The sequence below is a fragment of the Lathamus discolor genome, chromosome Z (assembly GCF_037157495.1).
Source record: "Lathamus discolor isolate bLatDis1 chromosome Z, bLatDis1.hap1, whole genome shotgun sequence".
In the NCBI taxonomy this organism is placed as follows: domain Eukaryota; kingdom Metazoa; phylum Chordata; class Aves; order Psittaciformes; family Psittacidae; genus Lathamus; species Lathamus discolor.
The window spans coordinates 105,868,671-105,889,825 of NC_088909.1; the positions used below are offsets into that span (position 1 = coordinate 105,868,671).

The 21,155-nt window shown below is 42.8% G+C and overlaps 1 long non-coding RNA gene across 2 annotated transcripts in view; it reads right to left on the minus strand.

Moving 5' to 3' along the window:
• Positions 1-21,155, minus strand: part of LOC136005700 (uncharacterized) — a 126,262-nt gene that overhangs the window by 86,843 nt on the left and 18,264 nt on the right. Inside the window, exon 3 of one of the 2 annotated variants that reach the window (XR_010608843.1) lies at positions 6,548-9,877. The exons of the other annotated variant lie outside the window; for it this stretch is intronic. This is a non-coding gene — a long non-coding RNA (uncharacterized LOC136005700). Of the gene's footprint in view, positions 1-6,547; positions 9,878-21,155 lie in introns of those variants that run through there. 2 annotated transcript variants of the gene reach the window in all.

Here is a 21,155-nt window from a genome sequence, read left to right on the forward strand (position 1 = left end):
TTTCCATTCAAAGATCTCAAACTGGTTATAAAGGGCCCATTAACCTCATTAAACACCTGGGAGACAGGAATCTAGCCATTGCTTTCATTGCTTTCCATGCAAGGGGGAGGGGGGAGAGTATTCTGAGTTTGTGTACCTAAGGGGAAATTTTGCAATTGTTTTCCACGCTTGCTGTGACTGGTTCAACTCCAACAGTTTTAAGCAAATTCGAGAGCAATGTATTGATTGTTCCAAGCCAATATAGATTACATGATACATAACATGCTGACAGCAATACTGCATAGATCAGGCTCCTAACACTGACCATCTGACTTGTTAGTATTGCCATTAAGTTAATTCATAGGTTGGAGAGGCTGCCCCACAGAAATTAGAAGTGTAGGTCACCAGCTTCCCTAAAGCCAAGGATTCACTTGTGGAGTTCAGGGTCTTCCACCGGCTGGAAAAGAGTATACTTGTCTCTTGGGAGAGCTTCACACCAATTAGAAGTGTGAAGTCACCCTCAACTCCCTGCTAAAGGGGACATTCTGAGTAAAGAGGCGCAACTCGCAAACCCAAGGCCAGCAGTATGAAACTTTGTAGGCACACCCTGCACCTCTGCCTTCCTTCGGGCTAGCTCCTGATGATTGCCACATAGCTGACTTCTGGATCACAGATGAGAGGTTGGTCCCTCTAGTTACTGAGAAGTTACTATGACCTTGGTTACATGTCAGATTTGGGCTTTCATGCTTGGAGTCTATCAGGAAATGCCTACAGCTGAGCCTAGCAGCCTGACTTTTCATTATATGCAGTGGTGATTCAGTCAGCAGCATATGGAGTGCTATTGAACCCACCCTGGCATTTGCCTAGCAGTAGCTCATCACCAACAGTATCAGTTAGTTAAAAGAATATCTCTTAAGACTATTGACTGTACTGTGCTGATTACAGCAGACCTACAGCACATATGGAAACATTTACATCTAAGGGTCTGAAGCTGGAGCTGAATTGGATTGCACTGCTGCTATCAGGCTTCTACTTTTACAGATACTGAGATACTGAAGTTAGCTGTCTTAGCCTTTCCCTGTGTGTTTATAGGCTGCATGACATGTTGTCTCCTGCTTTTCCTTTATTAGCTGTATTCACTACAAATCTTCCTGGACAAACAGGCCTAGACTGGCTCAGCTGCTCACTCAAGACCACCAGCACAAAAACAGAATCCAAACTTCTGCATCTGTCCCCAGATCACTAGGGAACTACAGATCAGTCATTCTCACCTCTGTGTTTTGCAAGATCATGGAGCAGATCCTCCTGGAAACTACAGTAAGGCACATGGAAGATAAGGAAGTGACTGATGACAGCCAACATGGCTTCACTAAGGGCAAATTGTGTTGACAGAATTACAGCATTGGTGGATAAAAAAAGAGCAACTGATGTCACCTACCTGGAACTGTGCAAGGCATTTGACACTGTCTCACAAGACATCCCTCTCTCTAAACCAGAGAGGCACGGATTTGACATATGGACCACCAGTGGGTGGAGAATTGACTGGATGGTTGCATTCAAAGAGTTGTGATTAATGGCTTAATCTCTAAGCACAGACCAGTGACAAGTAATGTTCCTCAGGGGCTGGAGTGGGGACCAACACTGTTCAATTACTTTGTCAAGACTAAGTGAGATCGAGTGTGCCCTCAGCAAGTTTGCAATGACACCAAGCTGTGTGGTGTGGTCAATGTGCTGGAGAGAATGGATGCGATCCAGAGGGACCTCGGCAGGCTGAAGAGGTTGGGACCATGTGAACCTCATGAATTTCAACCAAGCCAAGTGCAAGATGCTGCACCTGGATCAGGGCAATCCCAAGCACAAACACAGGCTGGGTGGAGCATGGATGGGGCAGCCCTGAGGAGAAGGCCTTGGGGGTGCTGGTCATTGAGAAGCTCTCCATGACCAGGCGTCAGTGTGTGCTTGAGCTCAGACCCCCTGCTGTGTGCTGGGCTGCACCCCCACAGTGTGAGCAGCAGCTCAGGGAGGGGATTCTCCCCCTCTCCTGCACTCTGCGGAGGCCCCCCCCCAGTCCTGTGTCCAACTCAGGAAGACAAGAAATCTGGAAAGGGGTTTTTGACAAGAGGGAGAGCGGGGTTTAGAACTGGATGATCTTTAAGGTCCCTTCCAACCCAAAGCATTCTGTCATTCCATGATTCTATTATTTATTCATCTACCTTTTCAACTAGATGAGATTCTCCTACCCTTTGTCCAGGATAATGATACAGTTTTGAAGTTCCTGAGGTTTCTTCTGGCCTTTCAGAAGTCAGAATGAAATGGAAAACAAAATGAACCAGGAGAAGGAAAATCCATTTGCTTCGCACTTACTGCAGAAATGTTCACAGATGACGTATGTGTCATCTGCTGATTCTCCCCAGGGAAGGCTACCTCTTCTTTTAGCACTGTGATTTTAGACAAAAAATGAACCTGCAGCCTACACTCTCTGCTTTTCTCCCTCCCTCCTCCCCAGTGCGTGTAAAACCATGAAGTGTGTGGTCTTTCCTCTCTGTACATACGCTTAGCTGGGATATGATTTCCAGTCTGAGCTGTGCTTTGCTTGATCTGGAACTCACTTTGCCAAGAGGATGCAAACAAGAACATATAAGTGCTGACAGTTCTCCAATGCCATTTCCACAAATCCTCCTCCAGGGACAGATAAATAATGAAACAACTCAATGGGAAATAGCACTAAGGCATCTCAGCCCACGGAACCACAGGATATGCACACAAGGGTGAATGCAGAAATGCTGAGAACATTCAGTAACACAGGTAGAACTTTGGGAATCCTCATGCTTGCCTATGCTAACTGAAGCATAAACCTGGAATAAACGGAGCAACAATGATGCAAACTGTCATAACAGATTGAGAATCAGACTCAGAACTCCTACCATCTACCTCCATGATAGGAAAAATCTTCATCATCTCTGTATCAAGGCAGATTTATCAATACTTCTCTTTTGAATGCCAACTCTGCCGTTTTTATGGTGCCAAAAGACAAAATATGCATCTTACATATTCTACACCTCACCCCCATTCTGCTATTTTAGTTGTGCCAGACTTGACCCAAATGATTCCCGTCTCGACTGTTTTTTACTACCTTGCCAACATTCATAGGCAGTCTTTATGTCCAAGACTGTCAGCGAACTGAGTCTGATCAGGCAGATTTTTACTCGTGAAACTGTGCTGCTGAACTGGAATGGTAGAGTGAGCTCTCTGCTAAGTGCATTAAGTAAAACAGCATAACAGCATGCAGCATTTTAGACTCGTAGCCTACCGTTTTCCCTCCTGCCCAGAATTTATCAGGGAGATCTATTAACATCCTGCAAGCACAGGATTTTTCCATTCAGTTACCATTTCCTCTCCTATTCATTACTAACATGTTATTAACTATTTCAACTACTGCTGAGTGCTGGGCCAATGTTTTCAGAGAAGTATCTACAATGATTTGAAGGCTGCCTTCCTGATTGTGAAGAATTTCCTTAACAATCTTTATACATACTATAAAAACACTGTTTTTTCCCTTATTTAGTATGTAGCTTGGATCCCTCTAATTGTAAGGGGACCATATATATCACCATAGACCCAGATATGATCTCTGGGACTTCTCAGGCACATTCGAGTCTCCAAAATTGATGATTTAATGCTTGTTATTGACAGGATTGACTTCAGTTTTCTTTAAGCAAGAGGCAAATGGAGGACCCACAGTCTTGTGCTGCAGTCATCAAGCTGTGTGTCACCCTCCTCTCCCCATTCAAGACCTATCTATCTGTTGACTCCCCTCTTCTCAGCCAGGGAGATGGCTCTGATTTGAGACAGTGTCACTGGTGGCCCCATTTTCTACCACTGACTTTAGCTGTAACACATTTCTTTTAGTTATCCAGTTTGTGGTGTGAGAATGGCTATGGAGCAAGCTGTAGGATTCTTTCTAATGATACCTGTTGTTTTCTGGGATGTTTTCTGATTCTTACGCAAAGCTGCAGTGTTCTACTCAGATCTACCTTTAACAACAAGAGGCAGGAGAGGGTCTTAAACTTCTTAAAACCACCTCTTAAAACCAACTTAAAAGGGAAATGCTTTTCATATAACAGCTCTTCAGTTCTCATATGGCACTTGCTCATTGTACTTTGATCCTATTGACGCCGAATGCTCTCTTGCTATACCTCAGTGTGATATAATGGAAGGAACACCATGTGGTAGTCTGCAGAAAAGTCGATTAAACTAGCAGACATAAAACTGCAAACAGCTTTAACACGTCACTAATGGACTGGGACCGCTTGGCTTTTATGATAGCTCAGAAAACCTTACACACCTGAGGTGCTGTAAAAATGAGTAACAGTTAAAACCAGGAAGAAATGTAAAGGACAAGGTGCAAAGCTAGATGGCTTTTGGCATTAGCTGTTCAACAATGTCAGACTGTGGTCTGTTTACAGGTACAAACAAAATGAGCTCTCCTTCTCATGGGAGAGCTGCCTTTATCCCAGGTGTACCCTGGAAACTTGGTGATCAAAAATTTTATTGTTAACAGAGTCCCTTTCCATCTGTTAAAAAGAAGGAATGGTCAACTGGGACATGTAAATTGTAGGTCCAGTGTTTGGTCAACTAATGATGTGATTTGGCACTTTCCTCCGAGTTAGCAGAAATACTGGTCATTAAATATCTCCCCACATTGTGTTTAGCTCTGGTTAATGCTGTCTGCCCTTTGTTTTCACACCCTCAAGGCTCTTTTGCCTTATCACCATGCTGCCACATGTGAGTTCTGCATTGGTACTGTTCTCCCTTTTAGAGTCCAGGACTCAGAAGGACAAAAGTTCTGTAAAATCTTTTTCTCCCATCCTCATCTGGCAGACACCTGGACTAATTTGTCCAAGACAAGCTTAACAAAGCAGTATCAGAGAAATGACAAATTTCTGTAAATAATGCTGACTACTGCAAATGATATGCCTGAAAAATCACTTGATCATTAAACAATAGGAGATGCCTTCTGTAAAATAAATAAGCCGTGAAAGGAGAAGGCAAATCTGCAATTTAAGATTAATATTGTCTGAACAGTTTAGGAAGATGTTGGCCAAATGTGGAAATACTCTGTCACACACCTTTGAAAGATACTGTCCCCAAAGCAGAGCTTAAGTCAAGTCTGACACCTGACTCATTCTAACCAGGGAGACGGAGAAATCTCCAATGCTGGCTCAACAAGGCAGGAGACAGCAGGGTTTTTTATGGCAAAATCTTTTGACCATCATAAATTTTCATGCTCTGTAGCTGGATACCACGGTGAATGGCGATAGATTAGATCCATTTGTCATTATTAATATTCCTGCACATAGCTGTACAGAAAAAAAGTTAACTTGCAGATAGTATAGCTCAATTAAGTGGAAAACACACATTCTAAAGAAAACCCAACCCTAAATGAGTAGCTTTGACTAAAACTGAATCAGGTCAGATATTAACCGGCTGGGCACAAGAATATATATACTATTATATTTTGTCTTGCTGTGGCAATTAATATACATAATGTTTCATGCCAGGTTAGCTTTGCCTGTATTGTCCTCAGATTAAAGGAAAATGGAAATAGCATCTCTGTCAGAGTGGTTGCACAGTGTTCTCATCCCCTGAAGGAAACCCAAGCTCTGCTGACTAAGAAGACTTCAGGTTTTGTTCAGGAGTTATTGAATATCGACCCGTCATTCAGTCAGGGTTGCAGACTGACTGTCCTGAACTGAAAGGGTTGGAATCAGATCACATCCAGGGGGAACAGCTCCCCCAGCAAAACTTCCTTCCCTTCTAAATCAAGCCTACAAATAGCAACTCACGTTTGTCAGACATTCATCAAATGTGACACGCTTCATGGAGCCAGGCCACAAAAACACAGGAACCTGTCATAATAACCTCATGCAAGACAGTAGACAATCCTGATACTGTATGACATGCTGGGTAGCAGTTTCGTGCTTCCCAAACAGGTGAATGTAAAACTCGATCTCGTAGAAAGAGAAATTGTCACTCATAAATGGAAAAAAAAGGACGACTATCTGATCCAATTAAAATGTACATTGATTACTGTCAGGCTGTGGAAACGCTGACATGCAGGGATTGGTCCTGCTTGGGGATGCTGCATAAAGTAGCGAGACCCAAAACTGGAGGTTATTGGTCTTACCAAACCCACAAGGAGTAGCTGCTAAACCCAAGCAAAAAAGTTCTCCAAAACTAAATATCTCAGCCTATCACTCAAAAGCACTGCTGTTTGGATAGTGATATTCACTATTTTTGGTTAGTTTTCAGCACAGAATGCTGCGATTTAAACACTTTGGTACAGTATCAGCCACAGTCACTGAACCTCAAGTAGTAAAGAACAGTTTGCAAGACCTGGGGCTATGCAACCACCAACTCAATAAAAACACAGAAGACAAGATATCGTGAGCAAGGGTAGTCAGTGTGCATCCAAGCCCAGCTTCCACAATACAGCAGGTAACACAAGGGGAAGGTTTTGAGATGTAGCCGAAATCAACAGCGGAAGAAAAGTAAAATAAGACAGAAGTTTTCAAACAACAAGATGCTTTTAATAAAACTGTCTCCTTTTCAAAACTAGGAAAGGGCTTTGGAGAAAACTATTTTGCCTCATAATGATTTGTCTCTCCTCAAATTTTTCCCTTTTTCAAGTGGACATTTCATCCCTCCACCCATTTTTTTATATCCTTCTTTCCTTTCATCTGCCCCATGCCCCATTTTTCAATGGGGAAAAGGAGAAATAAAATGAGGAAAATGAAATTACAGCTGAACATTTTTAATAAACTTCCATGACAGAAATTTCAAGTAAACAAAAAATAATCTGATTTGGGGGGGGGGGCAGAAATTTAAATGAAAATATATTTTTTTTCTTCAATAGATTTATTGGAAAACTCCAATGTCCAATAACACATTCATTTATTTTCTTGTCCTCAAAGAAAAGAAAGATGGATAGTTGTTGGCTGGGTTTTAAAACTTGTTTTCCTATATGCCCATGTGCCAACCTGATTATGGGTTGGGAGGAAAAGACAAATAAGAATCTAAGTATAGATAAATCCATAGTATACATACTGCTGAGGTGAAAATAGAAGAGGTGAGGGCTCCCAATGAGTGGTTCAGGTTCTGGTTATATGCGTATTTTTCAATTTCAAAGTATAAAATGATACCTACAGGTACCTGAGTGGTCTCACTGGGTACTGCTCAGACTGTATCCCCTGGGTAAAATTATATTGATTTTCCTTGTATCAGTTCATTCACCTTCAAAAAAACCAAAACTGATATCTGTTGTGCATCACTTGGAAAAATCCACTCATTCCATTGACGAAATTATAGACACTAAATATTAAAATACATTGACCTATTTATCTAATGTATTGATACATTTTAGATCAGTAGATGAAGTGATGGTATATGCCAGGAAAAATATTCCAATTGACTGGCCAGAAAGATCATAAAAGTTTTCCCCTGGAAGAAATCATGACTGCTTGACTTTGTCTTGTGTCCTTCAGCAAAACAGATAATTGGTATAGTGGGTAATAGCTTATAGTTGTTTTTTCAGATAAAACTATAGATGCCAGTTGTTTGCTGATAGAAATTTTTGCCCTTTTGTTGGTCAAGTTCTAAATTACTGTAACAGACATTTCATTGACAGCCTGTGACAGGACTGCATGCTCAGAGATGTGTCACAGCACCCATCCAGTTTATGTACACCAAAACCATCTGTGAGCTACAACTTACAAACCTCACACAACAGCAAGTCACCTTGGAAAAAAGCTCTGCATAGAACCTCACAGAAGGCACATCCTTCTTAACACAAGACATAAGAGATCGCTTATAGCGTGACAAAAAATGAGCAAAAAACCCCATGGATTATTGACAATTTGCAGCTGGAATGAGGTTCCTTATGATTAATGCTCTGTGAGGAGGATGCTGTAAACAAAACATTATTTTGTATTGCAAATAAATGGGTCTGCTAAGTACTCTGTAAATCCCCCCAGGTACCAATGGTCCATAGCTCTGACAAAAATGCATTGGCAGAGCACTTAGTGTCAAGAAATCCCATCTCTTGGTGCCAAAGGGTTAAGAGTCTCTCCAAATCAGAGGATAAACTCACTAAAATGGGCCATTACTGGAGGAAGAAGAAGCCCCAAGACTCCTTCCCCATTTCTTTGCCAGGTTAGCAGGAGGAACCAAAGAGCATAATACAGGTTTGAGTGCACATAAAACAATAGCAAGCTCCATAAGGAGTGAGGAATCCAGAGTAAATAGAATACTGAAAGTCAGCAGAGGCAAAAGTTAACTTAATATAAAATACTTGACCCTCAGGTAAGGCATTAAGATGCTGTTTTGGCAGCTAGAATTGATAGCAGACTTGCTGAAAGGGTATTGGCTTCAGAAAGAAGACAAATACAATCCTAATCCCTTTTTCCTGCCACACGCTGGAGATGAGTGAAACCCAAGGGGGAAATTCTTATTACAGCAAATAGGTGCAAGTCCGGAGGAAAAATCAAGTCAACTTGACAATTTACGAATTTCCTTTCAACCATGAAAGGTGGATGGAAACAGAAGGTTATTTTTAATCTAAACTACAGTATTCTGTATCTGTTAATATCACTGCCAAAGAGTAAGGGACACAGGAAAAGAGCTCATAATGAACCCAAGCTTCACCTCACTGGAACGGAGCCAGGACAAAATAACTTTTATGAGACAAGCAATATTAGATAATCTAACACAAGGAAGAGACATTTTTCCTTCTTCCCATTTGGGCAGTGAGACCTGGCACTTTATCTACAGCTTTCCGGGTGAAGATGCAAACCAAGGTAATACCTGCTTATCCCTAACTTTGCTGGGGTAAGGAATATACAGCACAATGTTCCTCAGAAAAGGAAAAAAAAAAAGTTACTCCTTTGCTGTTTGCTTCTTCCTGATTTATTCCCCTGCAGACAAAAGAGGATTAGGTATAATCAAAGTTTGCCATCAGCATACCTGTACTGTTCCACAAATGGAAGACCTTGAGCTTTGCAGAAAATACCCATCCTGTTAGGAGGGCATCTGCTCAACTCTTATGGACCTTTAACACATGTTTTGAAATGCTCAGGCATACTGGGACCTAGCAGTATTAAATCTTGCTTTTGTAGGTGGAAAAAAATTGCAATCCATGCTATGTTACAGTGAATCAACCATACAGATCAAATTATATCCTACCCACGACATACAGCCAGATACTCTCTGATCCTGCATCCTGGGTTTAAGTGCTTCTACCTCCACTCTGAAATCCAGCAAACTACACTTCCACTGTTCATTTTGGGGGTGGAATATACACCCTTCCCTGTAAATGTACTCTGGTTTTGGTTTACAGCAACACAATCATGACAGTCAAGATGTTGCCTGGGGTCAAAATAGCTAGTTAAGGGATGAAACACAAACTGCTGATATCACATCTTTCCTTGATGTTCCCCAAAAGTGGTTTCTTGACTTTCCCCACCCCCGGCTTGTAAAGCCAGGTGTCTCTTCCTGTTGAGTGTAGAAATCAAAGCAGACCACTCAGTTCAAGGAGCCGCATCAGCTGCACACATGGCTGCCATGAAAGCACGCTCTGCAGTAAGAAAAGATCTGATGCTGAGGAGCAGACAAATGCTGAAGGAAAAGAAACTGCACCTCAGGGACTGGGAGAAGGAGTTCTGCCTTTCCTTTGTAGATCATAGAGGAGATGAAGTGAGGTGGCATGTGAGACGATAGAACTGGCTCAGAAATCTGCTGTGTTGCTTCTCTCAGAGGTTGCCCAGGTGGAGAAACACAGCCATTCCTAGGGGCAGTCTGTGAACTTAAGGCTGAAGTTGTAGAGATTTTTGCAGATAACTGCCTGGAGAAAAGAACATCAATTAAAATTCTGGAATGGAAAACATCACGGAGGCTCATAAATAGACAACGTTTAAATGTCTCTGTCAGCAGATACACTGGATTATCATTTGCTGCCTCAGACAGCTAAAGGATGACCAGCCAATAAGTGCAACAAAAATATCATGCCAACCACAACAAAATGCTGCTGGAAATTTCCACACCAAGAGAGGAGTCCATCTAGTGGTATTTGTTACGATTTTCCTCAATATGACTTTGAGTTGACTTATAGCTGAATATGATATAGATGTACCTTAGTACCATGATGAGTCTAGTGTTATATAGATAAAGTTAATCACATAATTGCTACCATGAGTTGCATTCTATTGCTATTAATGCAAAGATTTTTTTTGCAAGATTGGGACCTAAAGTTCAACCTCATGCAAACTTTCCCAAATCCCAAATTATTCTTTTAGAAATACTTCCCTTTGACAGCACGTAATTAGAGAATGGCTTAGTGGAGAGATCTATATGACTATCTACACAAGTATATAAATATACATATAAGTAAGCATATAAATATCTACAGATTAATATATAAATATCTTTACATAAAGAGATGTGAATAAGCATTAAAATATGTCTTAGTTCCAGCAATATCAACAAAATTACAACTAGAATGCACAACAAATTTCAGTTGGTTTGGTTTTCAAGATTTGTCAGCACAGATTCATCCTCTCTAATCTTATATATTTAGTTAATGGCTGTACATTAGGACTTGGTCACCCTTGAATTTCTCTACAATTGAGAAAGAGAAGAAGATATACTCTGAGAAGGTTACTGATCTTCTGGGGGTTGAATCACATATGGGTTCAACCCTGTTTTATCCCCTGCCTAAGCAACAGGACTCCTTATCACAGAATGGTTTGTGTTGGAAGGGACCTTAAAGCTCGTCCAGTTGCAACTCTGTGCCATGGGCAGGGACACCTTCCACTAGAGCAGGTTGCTCCAAGCCCCTGTGCCCAGCCTGGCCTTGAACACTGCCAGGATGGGGCAGCCACAGCTTCTAGCATGCAGGCTAAAAAAGCCAGAAGCCAAATTTGGTCCCCAGGTCAAATTCCTTCATCAGCCAAAAAAAAACAGTGCTTCTCCTTATCTGGTGCAGATCAGTAGAAAGGTGTTTGGAGACAGTGAATTTAGCCTGATTTGCACAGTGGTTGACCTCATCTTGGTACAGGCATCTGAGTCTGGTCACATCAATTCTAGAGGTGTCAGCCTGAAACAACTAGTCTCAGATGTTAATGTTATAACACCTGAAGTTACATGAGATCCTTGTCTCCCTCTTCTTTTTATCATATGCATGTTTCTACTCATCTGGGCGAGCCTCAGATTTCCTTTCAAAATCATCTCTTAAAATTCAAGCACAGCCAGGATGACACACAGCAGGTTTTTATCAGGTGCTAACAACACTGTACCTACAACTCAGGACGGAAAATGATTTAAGTGGGAGCTAGACACCTAGGCTCAAGAGGGCAAATAATCTGCAGGTTCAGTCTTGCTTTTGGTAAAGCAAAAGTCGTTTTGGAGTGGATATGAAATGTAGGACTGTCTTGCAACAGTGATAAATATAAGGAAAGGGGTTATGAGACAAGAGTGAAGATAACAGTGCAGCTACTAAACACCTGAGCTAAGACTGTACAAGCTGGAATTTACCTCATCCAACTTCATGCACTTAAAAGATCCTCACCAAGTCCATGTTAGTCACCTAGGTTCCTTTACAGTTGATGGAGAGAGACAGCATGACCAGAGGGTCCATCTACCTGATATCCACTATTGGCAGGCTGAAACGTCCATGGCACATGACAGCATCTGCCATCAACTTTAGTCAAAAACTTCATAACTAATTACTAGATGCCTTCTTTTTAGTCAGCCTGAGTGAGATGAGACTTACTCCATAATAGATATTTCCTGTGGAAGGATATTTGCTTAATTTAATTGTTGAGTTGGGAATTGACCACTGTCCTTCAAAAATTCTTCTATGATACAGGCTCAAGGAGTATAAAGCCTGGAAAAAGAGTATTAGCTCACCTAGTCTAACCACTTGGATGCCATCAGCTATATACCACCACATAATTACAGCTGTATTAAACCCAGGCACTTGGTTTTGCTTAAACATACTCTGTATTTGGCTACATTTACTTTTCAGTCTTGAACTGAAGACATCAAAAGAAAAAAGAATGACCCTTATCTCAGTAGTATGCGCTGAGAGTTAATTCCCTTCTCCACTCTAAACATGAACCTTTCTCCCTATTTGAATTTGCCTGGTGCCTGGCCACTGGCTCTTGTTAAGACTTTATCTTCAGGATTCAAGATCCTTTTACAACCCAGCATATTTCCCTTAGGAGGCAACTTGCACATGGTCACAAAGGAAATATATAACAGAGCAAGGAACCAAACCTTACATTCTGAAGTCTCAGGATATTGCCCAGATCATCAGCCCATCCACACTGTTGACAGCACTTTGGAGAACAGGGATGGATAACGGTTATTAATGCAGCATGCACAAAAGGTTTTACAGGTGAGACTGTGAGAAAGGACAGTGTTACCTCTGCTTCTTTCAGTCATGCATAGACCACTATGTGGCAGCTGGGGCACAACAGAAGAGACTTGGTTATACAGGACAGAAATTGATCAGCAGCTAAGCAATGTATGGCTCTGGCCTCTTGCGAGGCAGACTTTCCCACAAATCTATTTCAACCTGTTGCTAATGTAAAAGCAAATCTGTCTTGACTGTCCTCAGACTTTCATGGACTAGATGATGCCATCTGCAACACTCTATCACCCCAGCATCCCTCCTCATCCTCCAGTTTCTGCTCCTGGCACCCAGAGGTTATCGTGGGAAAGACCCATGAAGGGGTATGCAACTTCCATAAAAAGTGGCAGGTTTCTTATATGAGAAACACCTTTCCCCTTCCCGGAACTTCACCTTGCCACTGTAAACTGAAGCTCTGCTTTCTCTCTGCTGCAGCCCCACATAAAAAGAAAATTGTTTCTCATAAATTACTTTGGAAATGCACATTGCATGTTAATTGTAAAATAAACAGTTTAAATTCATTTCATTGAGCACAACATCAGAAAGAAAATGAGCCAACTGCAGTAGATTATTTTTGTTGGATAGGTTTCAATCATCTTTACTGATGCCCTTCATTCTTCTCCTGATTACCATCACCAAAAGCCCCCCTAGCAAATTTCATCTGAGTATCTAAAAATAGAGATATTTATAACTTGGCTGTTTTTGTCTCACATCTCTCCTCCCCCTTTCCTCCTTGCATTTCTGATCAGACTTATTTCAGACCATGGTGAAATATGTAACACACCCGTACAAGAACTATGTATGAAGGGAAATCTGGGGGCTTCACCTCCTTCTTTTCTATCTGTACCATAATTGGCCAAAGGAGTAGCCCCAGTCCAGACCCAGTTGCTCTGCCAGGGATTGTCACCCCATGAGACTTGCTCTCTCAGCCGCTTATGTGAACGCTGCATATTATCATTCAGATTCATAGACTCATAGAATCACAGAGTGGTTTGTGTTGGAAGGGACCTTAAAGTTCACCCAGTTCCAACCCCTGCCATGGGCATGGAAACCTCCCACTAGAGCAGGCTGTTCTAAGCCCTGTCCAACCTGGCCTTGAACACTGCCAGGGATGGGGCAGCCACCGTTTCTCTGGGCACCCTGTGCCAGCGCCTCAGCACCCTCACAGGGAAGAGCTTCTGCCTTAGATCTAATCTAAATCTCCCCTGATTTAGCCAGGTTAGCAAAGAGTTCCTAATTTAACTGTTTAACTGAGTCCATTTCCACTAAAAAGAGAGTGAAGCAGACAATAGTCCATCAGGCAGGCCAGCAAGAAGAGAAGTGAATAGATGGGGTAGAACAGGAAGTAGCAACTTCTTCAGCTAGTCATACTGTAAGCACAGAGGTGTGTAACCATGGCCTTAGTGCAAGTCCTCATTTGGAATAAAAGCAGCATAGCTCTATTGACTTCACACTGATAAGATGGATGCAAAACCAGCAAGTTTCACAAGTCACAGAGATGGCTGAATGTCACCCTTCCGAATTTCTCTTTGATCTTTTGGTTGACATCCCCAAAATTAAGCAATTCATACTGAGACCAGGAGTCTAGATGCTGAGCCTACACAATTGCTTTCTAGGTTTTATGTCGCACCTTAAGACACAAGGTAAGTTGAAACTTAGCCCAGGCTTGTTTAAAATTCAGCTCAGATTGATAAAACTACAAACCCCAGTGAACTCTATGAACTTGGCTCAATTTTAGGGTTTGAACATTCCAGGCCCAAACACATTTAAGATACTTCTTTTCAAAAGCAGCCTGGGCAACAACTGAAAGCCTTGGGAAAAGTTCCTCTGCATAGGAAAATAGCTAATGCATCAAGTTATGGTTTCTTAATGGCATTCAATTAACACATCACCGTTGTTAGTTGATTAAAAATTAACTGTGAATACACATTAAACATTTAGTACTTACAAATGTTCCTTGATTTATTAAAATTGTCAGGAGTTAAGGAGTCTTGGGATAAGCAAGGAATATTTTCTTTGCCTATTTTGGTAACTCCGTAATGAAGCAAGCAGTTTTTAATAGAGAACTCAGACTTGCTGAAAACTTTTCTGTAAAGCACACTATAAATCATGCTTCATATATTAAACACTCACTTTCTCAGTTCATGTTTTTCATCAAAGTGAGTATCAGCTAGCAGCAGTTGCGCTAGGAGAAACCCCCTTTTTCAGGAGTGAAAAGGAGGGAGTGTTGTTCAGAAGGTTCCTTCAGGGCTGCAGCTGGGTTTCCACTCGTATCTCTGTTGGCTAACAGGGAATCTTCTCCACACTGGATTTTTGGGTTGAAATATGCCAAGAAATGACACCACGGGCCTTTTGCTGCACGGTATCCCGGTGCCATGGGGACAAACAGGAGGAAAGCCATGCTCAGAAGCACAGCCACATGGTGGAAAGGGCTGTGCATCCTCCACAATGACAGCTTCCAAGAGACTGGCAATCCCAGCAAAACTCTGATGTTACTTAAAGGAGCACCTTTCGCAGACCTGTTATTGCAGCCAGCCTGTATTCACTACCATTTAACACCAGCATAGTTCTTCCTCTTACATGTGATCTTCCTAAATTTGGACCTGTCAGTACTGATGCTGTACACAGGGCTGACTCTGGCTGCACACGCTGTTACTGCAATCACATGTTCAAACAGACATTTAAGCCTCTGAAGAAATATTTGTGTTCTCAGATGTGGCTAATGTGTTTATTGAACCAGGTCCAGGCAATGACAGGCATGAGGACACTGCGGAAATAGAAACAGCCCAACCAAGAAGTAGCAATAGCAGTGCAAAGCACTCAACATTTCAGGAGTGCCGTCCTCCTACCTGAGCACTGACATTTCAGATCTGCCTGCTTTAGCCCACGATCATGCCTCTCTGATCAAGTGTGTGACATACGGATGCAGACCACAAAAACAAGACCCCTACAACGTGAGCATTTGGTCACCCTGCTAGCGAGATGCTGACAAAAGTCTTTTAAACACAGAAGTTGGTTTCCAGCACTATAATTTTCTGCTTTTGCCCTCCCACATTACCTTCAGTAGAAGACAAATGCAAATGAGAAAAAAATATTTAAAAAGGGAAAAAAAAAAAGCTTTTGGAGCACTTTGTATCACATCCCCCTCTGATTTGCTCCTAGGGAATGCAGCAGTGTTTTTCCCTAGTTCTGCACCTAATGAAACTCTTGTCATGATGCAAGGATTAATCTGATTGTTTATTATTTGTATTAGGATGATACCATCTGCCCTTCCCTCCCCTCTCCTCTCTTCTTCCCTGCATGATTTGGGATCTGTTGTGTTGAGCAAGACGGGTACTGTGTTAAGAAAGGGTTGTTATCCCTCTATCAAGGAAGGGAAGTGAGGTGGGGAGAATTTCATGATTTAGATGGAGTTTGCTGAAGCGTAGTCAAAAGCATGCTATCTATTTCTGTGGTCTCCAGATCATGCTCTAAGCAGAAGCCTGCTCTGCATAAGACATCGCTAAGAGACAGAGATTTAAATTGGCTCCAAAATAGCTGAGTGTCTGCACTGCAGCATCGGCACCTGAAGAGATGGTACTTCTGTCTGCAGGAGCAGACTGGCCATCCCAGCTTGGTGCTCGTAAAGTGAGGTCCTGCAGCCTCCTCATTCAGAGCTGGCTCGGTGTATACAGTTCCAGGGTGTATTGACCAAATATGATCACAAATACTAAGGATAACCTTCCCCAATTCGCACAGGAAGCAGTAAAATGAGAAAATAATGCTTCCATTCTTAAACTCGACTTTAGCACTGTCCAGTCTCAAAGTATATCTGCCATGCTGATAAAACAGGGTTCAGGATGAATCTGAAACTAAGACATAACTTTCAGTTTTATCTCTTCTCAAGTCTTCTGCCATATTTAGTGTGTCCTTCATCAGGTCTAAAAATTCAATTTATCCAGTGAGTAAGTGAATAACAATTCCTCAGAAAAAGTACTGCTTTATGATATCAGCAGTGTAGCTCCTAAATGTTCTGCCACAAATGCTTTTTAGTGCTTATTTTTAAAACTAAGAACTTCCTATCTAGTTCTCAGAAAAGTTTTTAAAGACATCCAGATACTGAAAGATGCCAAGTTAAGAAAAGATGCTTATCTTCCGCTGAAGTTAATGGGAATTAAATACATAAAAATCTTTGTAAATCTTCCTTTGCATCAGCTATCTTTAAGCATCCTTGAGAACCTGAGTCTTGTGTGCACTTAAAAATGAGGTTCCCTTGTGCATGTCTGACACTGAACTGTCAAAGTATTTTGCTAGCACCACTTACAGCCAGCAACGCCCCAGGATGAAGCCAGCACTAATAAATAACCCCTTCTGCCAAGGTGGGGATGCTGACTCTCACATGGCTACAAGTCTATGAGCTGATGACCAGATTCCCAGAGTCTCTCCAGATATACCTTACTCTGTTTTCTAGACTGGTCTCATCTCACCACCTTCCCACATGAAACACATCTTTGCTGTTACCAGCATTTGCTGCTTAATTCTGAGCCTGACGCTCTTCAAAGAAAATGAAAGGAAAGGGTTTACTCACCTCAATGCTCTTCATCTAATGGGTATGGCAGAGCTTATATGCCTCGGATACAGACAGAGCAACAAAAAAATGTCACAGAAAGCAAGTATTTGCTAGGGTGTGAGATAAAAGCTCATCTCCACACACACAGGGGAGCACAGAGCATAACGGGGAGTGGGGGACCCAAAAAACCTCAGGGATGAAGCGGGCTGCTCTGGGTGAGCATCACCCCACCATGGTGAGTCACAGGAGCACCTGAGGGACACAAAGGGGGTCACTGACCAGAGACACATTAGAGGTGCACAGAAAGAATGCTTTGGGATTGAATGGGAATTACTGCAGGATGTTTAGGGAAGGGAAGACGAAAGATGGGAAAAGGAGGGATCAAAGTGGTTTGGGAAAGCCTGACATGGGAAAATTGAAAGAAAAATGGATAAAACAGCCAGCTATGTGTAAATGAGCTGTCCATTTACAACGGATCCATTCTATGTGTGTGTGATGGTACATGCAAGGTGTCTGTACCCCTGTACCCCCCTGAAGTCAGGCCTCAACACTGCCTATGCTGAGATGCCAGCAACAGGGTGGAGACTGGGATCCTCAGGCAGCTACTGGGCAGACTGGGTGTCTGAGCCCAGCTACTGGGGATCCGTATTTTATGCCTATGTGTATATTTTACTCTGATAAACTTTCACCTTGATCAGCCACAGGGGAACATGGAATCACAGAATCCCAGACTGGTTTGGGTTGGAGGGGACCTTGAAGCTCACCCAGTTCCAGCCTCCTGCCATGGGCAGGGACATCTTCCACTAGAGCAGGTTGCTCCAAGCCCCCTGTGTCCAACCTGGCCTTGAGCACTGCCAGGGATGGGGCAGCCACAGCTTCTCTGGACACCCTGTGCCAGCACCTCAGCACCCTCACAGGGAAGAGCTTCTGCCTAAGAGCTCATCTCAGTCTCCTGTCAGGTTAAAGCCATTCCCCTTGTCCTGTCCCTACATCCCTTGCCCAAAGCCCCTCTCCAGGTTTCCTGCAGCCTCTTTAGGCACTGGAGCTGCTCTAAGGTCTCCCCTTCAGGAGCCTTCTCTTCTCCAGGCTGCCCCAGCCTAGCTCTTCTCCAGGCTGCCCCAGCCCAGCTCTCTCAGCCTGGCTCCAGAGCAGAGCTGCTCCAGCCCTCACAGCATCTCCATGGCCTCCTCTGGACTTGCTCCAGCAGCTCCCTGTCCTTGTGTTCAGGGCCCTGTGATGAGGCTGGTGGTGGTGGTGGTGGTGTTTGTGTGGGTGCTCTGTGTATCTGTGATCTGTATGAACCTGAATGCATCTATATATAAATATGTATGCTGTATATGTGTGTTTGTGTGTGTGCCTACTGGGAATACATGCTCAGTCTTTCTACCGGTCGGAGCTGGGATGCGGATCTGCGGCAGCCTCGTCTATTGTCAGGCTGCTGAATTCAGCCTTTCCCTAATGATATTCTCAAGCCACTAAAAAATGCAGGAGTGTCATATGCTAGCCTGCAACAGATTCAGTGATCTCAGCATTCAGAGTCAGACGCTGGAGGTTTGGAGAGGATACTACAGGATAGTAACACTCTGATAAGCTTCACCAGCCAGATCAGAGGAACTTTGGACAGTGCTAGGCAGATGGACAGGGGAGCCTTTCTCTTCAGTTGAATGAACCCAAGCACAATTGCAGGGAACAGTTTATGGTGAAAAAAGAAAGATAATAAGAATCCAATGTGGAGGAAATTTTCAGATAACAATTGTCTTCACTCGTTCTCCGCAGGCTAATATTGCTTGGGGCTTTCATTTTCTTATACTCTTTACATCCAACCTGACTGTGATCTCTCTTGATGAAGGCACTGAGACAAATAGCAGCTGGGTGCCTAAATATTCCTGAATATCCCTGTAGACATACCTCTAAAGACCCCGAGTTCTCAAAACTCAAAATGGGGTTAGATTCTCCAGCACCAGAACAATAGCTTTTCTAGCCCTTTTCCCCAGACAGTCTCAAAGTCTGGAGTTTGAGCCTACAATGAGAAGTTTAGAGCAATTGAAGTCTCTTATTTCACATTCATCTGAATGAGTACAGCCTGAAACCTGGAATATCTCACTTTTTGGTTAAATAGATAAACCTGTTTTATCTTTGAAAGGAGTATTGACTGAAGTAAGGCCTTCTGCTGATTTTGAAGACATCAGGGATGGTTCAAGCTATCAGATCTGGGGGCTTAACCTTGCCTAATTCCTGGATCTCAATGGGATTTAGGCAGGAGTTAACCAATGCACTTTTCAAATTTAGAGGTGCCCAGGGTATCTTTTCAAGACAAAAGCATGAGCACCCATGGAGTTTACAATTCCCATAGATTAAACAGTTGAAAGGAGGTGTGGTTTGGATGATGACTGGAGACCACATTTGCACCAAAGTCCTTCTTCAGGAGTGCTCCTGAGGTGTATTTGTGAGCAACAGAGCAATGAGCTTTACAGGCAGTTGTTTTGCAGCTAGAAAAGGTTTCATCTCGCCTAGTTTTTCCCATGTCATTGGGTAGCACTGAACCCAGAGTTAACTGGAGTCACCCGGGCTCCCTCCAGTGACTCCTTCTTCTGAAAGCAATGCATCATTAATTACCTTCTTCATAGTTCTGCCTCTCTCTTTCCCCTGTAAGAAGGAACCTGGATGTTTAGCTTCGAACAAGAACAGGGAAGGCAGAAAAGCTGAATCTTGCCTGATTCTTAACAAAGTCCTGTCCTAACCGGCACTGAGTTTAAACCAGAGAAAACTTTGGGAACTGACCACTCATTTCAAAATCTTACTGTATAATCAGAAGATGTTCACTAGTAGAATACCGCTTGTTAATTATGAAGCATTAAGCATGAGAGGCCAGATTTTGACATCTTGACAACGACTGCAATCTTGTATACAAATAGTGGTCCTGCAATAAATGGGGCCATTTGTGCAATGGGATCTACCCAAGGCTATGTATGGCTCAGCGTGAACCCAGATTTGACACCTAATATTTATAACAGGGGACCAGATGACTCAGGGCTTTGTAACAGAAACACAGAGCTTTCCTCCCAGCCTCTGGCTACCTGCTTTAATCTCACTGCTGTCAACCGTGACAAGAAGTCAGCACCACATGACAGCTGTTCAGAGACATCCTAATGAGGGGGTGATGTTGGAGGTCCTGGTGGACATCACCTGGGGAAGCAGCGCAGTGCTGGGGTCCTCCGTGCTGGCAGCTGTCGGGTCAGGATCGGAGCGTGTCTGGTGGCACAAAGGAACTGGCACTGCTGCGGCTCCTGCTTGAGGAGGGATGCACGTACTGGGGCACAGTGAGGACCGGGCTCCCCATTAGCATGCACAACCCAGTAGCCCTCCTTACCACCACCACCCCCCATGATAACGTTGGCTCACCAGTGAGGCCTAAACTGTGTATTCTTTAGGGAGAGCAGAAACCCGGAGACCATAATTAAAATATGTTAATCTACACTGGGCACTTACCCATGGATAAACACTTCCATTTGGCACCGTTTCCTGAAACCTTCTTCTGAGATTTTCGCCTGATCTCAGAACCCACACTCTTTTCCCTTCTGACCTTTTTTTGAGGTGTTAGTTTAAAGCCAGGAAGAAATTTAGATAAATAAATAAATAAAAAAAAAAAAAAAAAAAGGAATTGGGGGAAGAGAAAGCAAAAACCTAAATTGGATGCTTGTTTTCTCCATAAGCTTTTTAATTCAAGTTCGCTTTTACTGGGGGTGGGGGAATGCTGTAGCTAAGCTATGTGTTCATTACAGCCAGGGGGAAAAAATGAGGTTGGCTCCCAGTTTTGCTTATGTTGTTAAAAGAGCCTCTGAAGCTGCAGTTCTGGAACAGGTCTCCTCTTTCTTTGAAAGCATGCTGTTTGATAGACTGTCATTTGTCCCCTCCTTTCAGAAGAGCCAGCTGGCAGCTAAGTGCTAAAGCCAGTGACTTGCATGTGTTTTTCTGACATTTAACAAATGGGAACAGCTTGCAAATCTGCATTAACTCACTCTGTCTCACAAATAATCATCGGCTACGCGGTGTAGACATTCGGAACATTAGCGCAAACACAAAAGGGAGCGGGAGTCTGTGGGAAAAACAAGTTGGCAAATAAAAGATGTTTCACTAAGGGACAGATACAGCTTTTTGGTT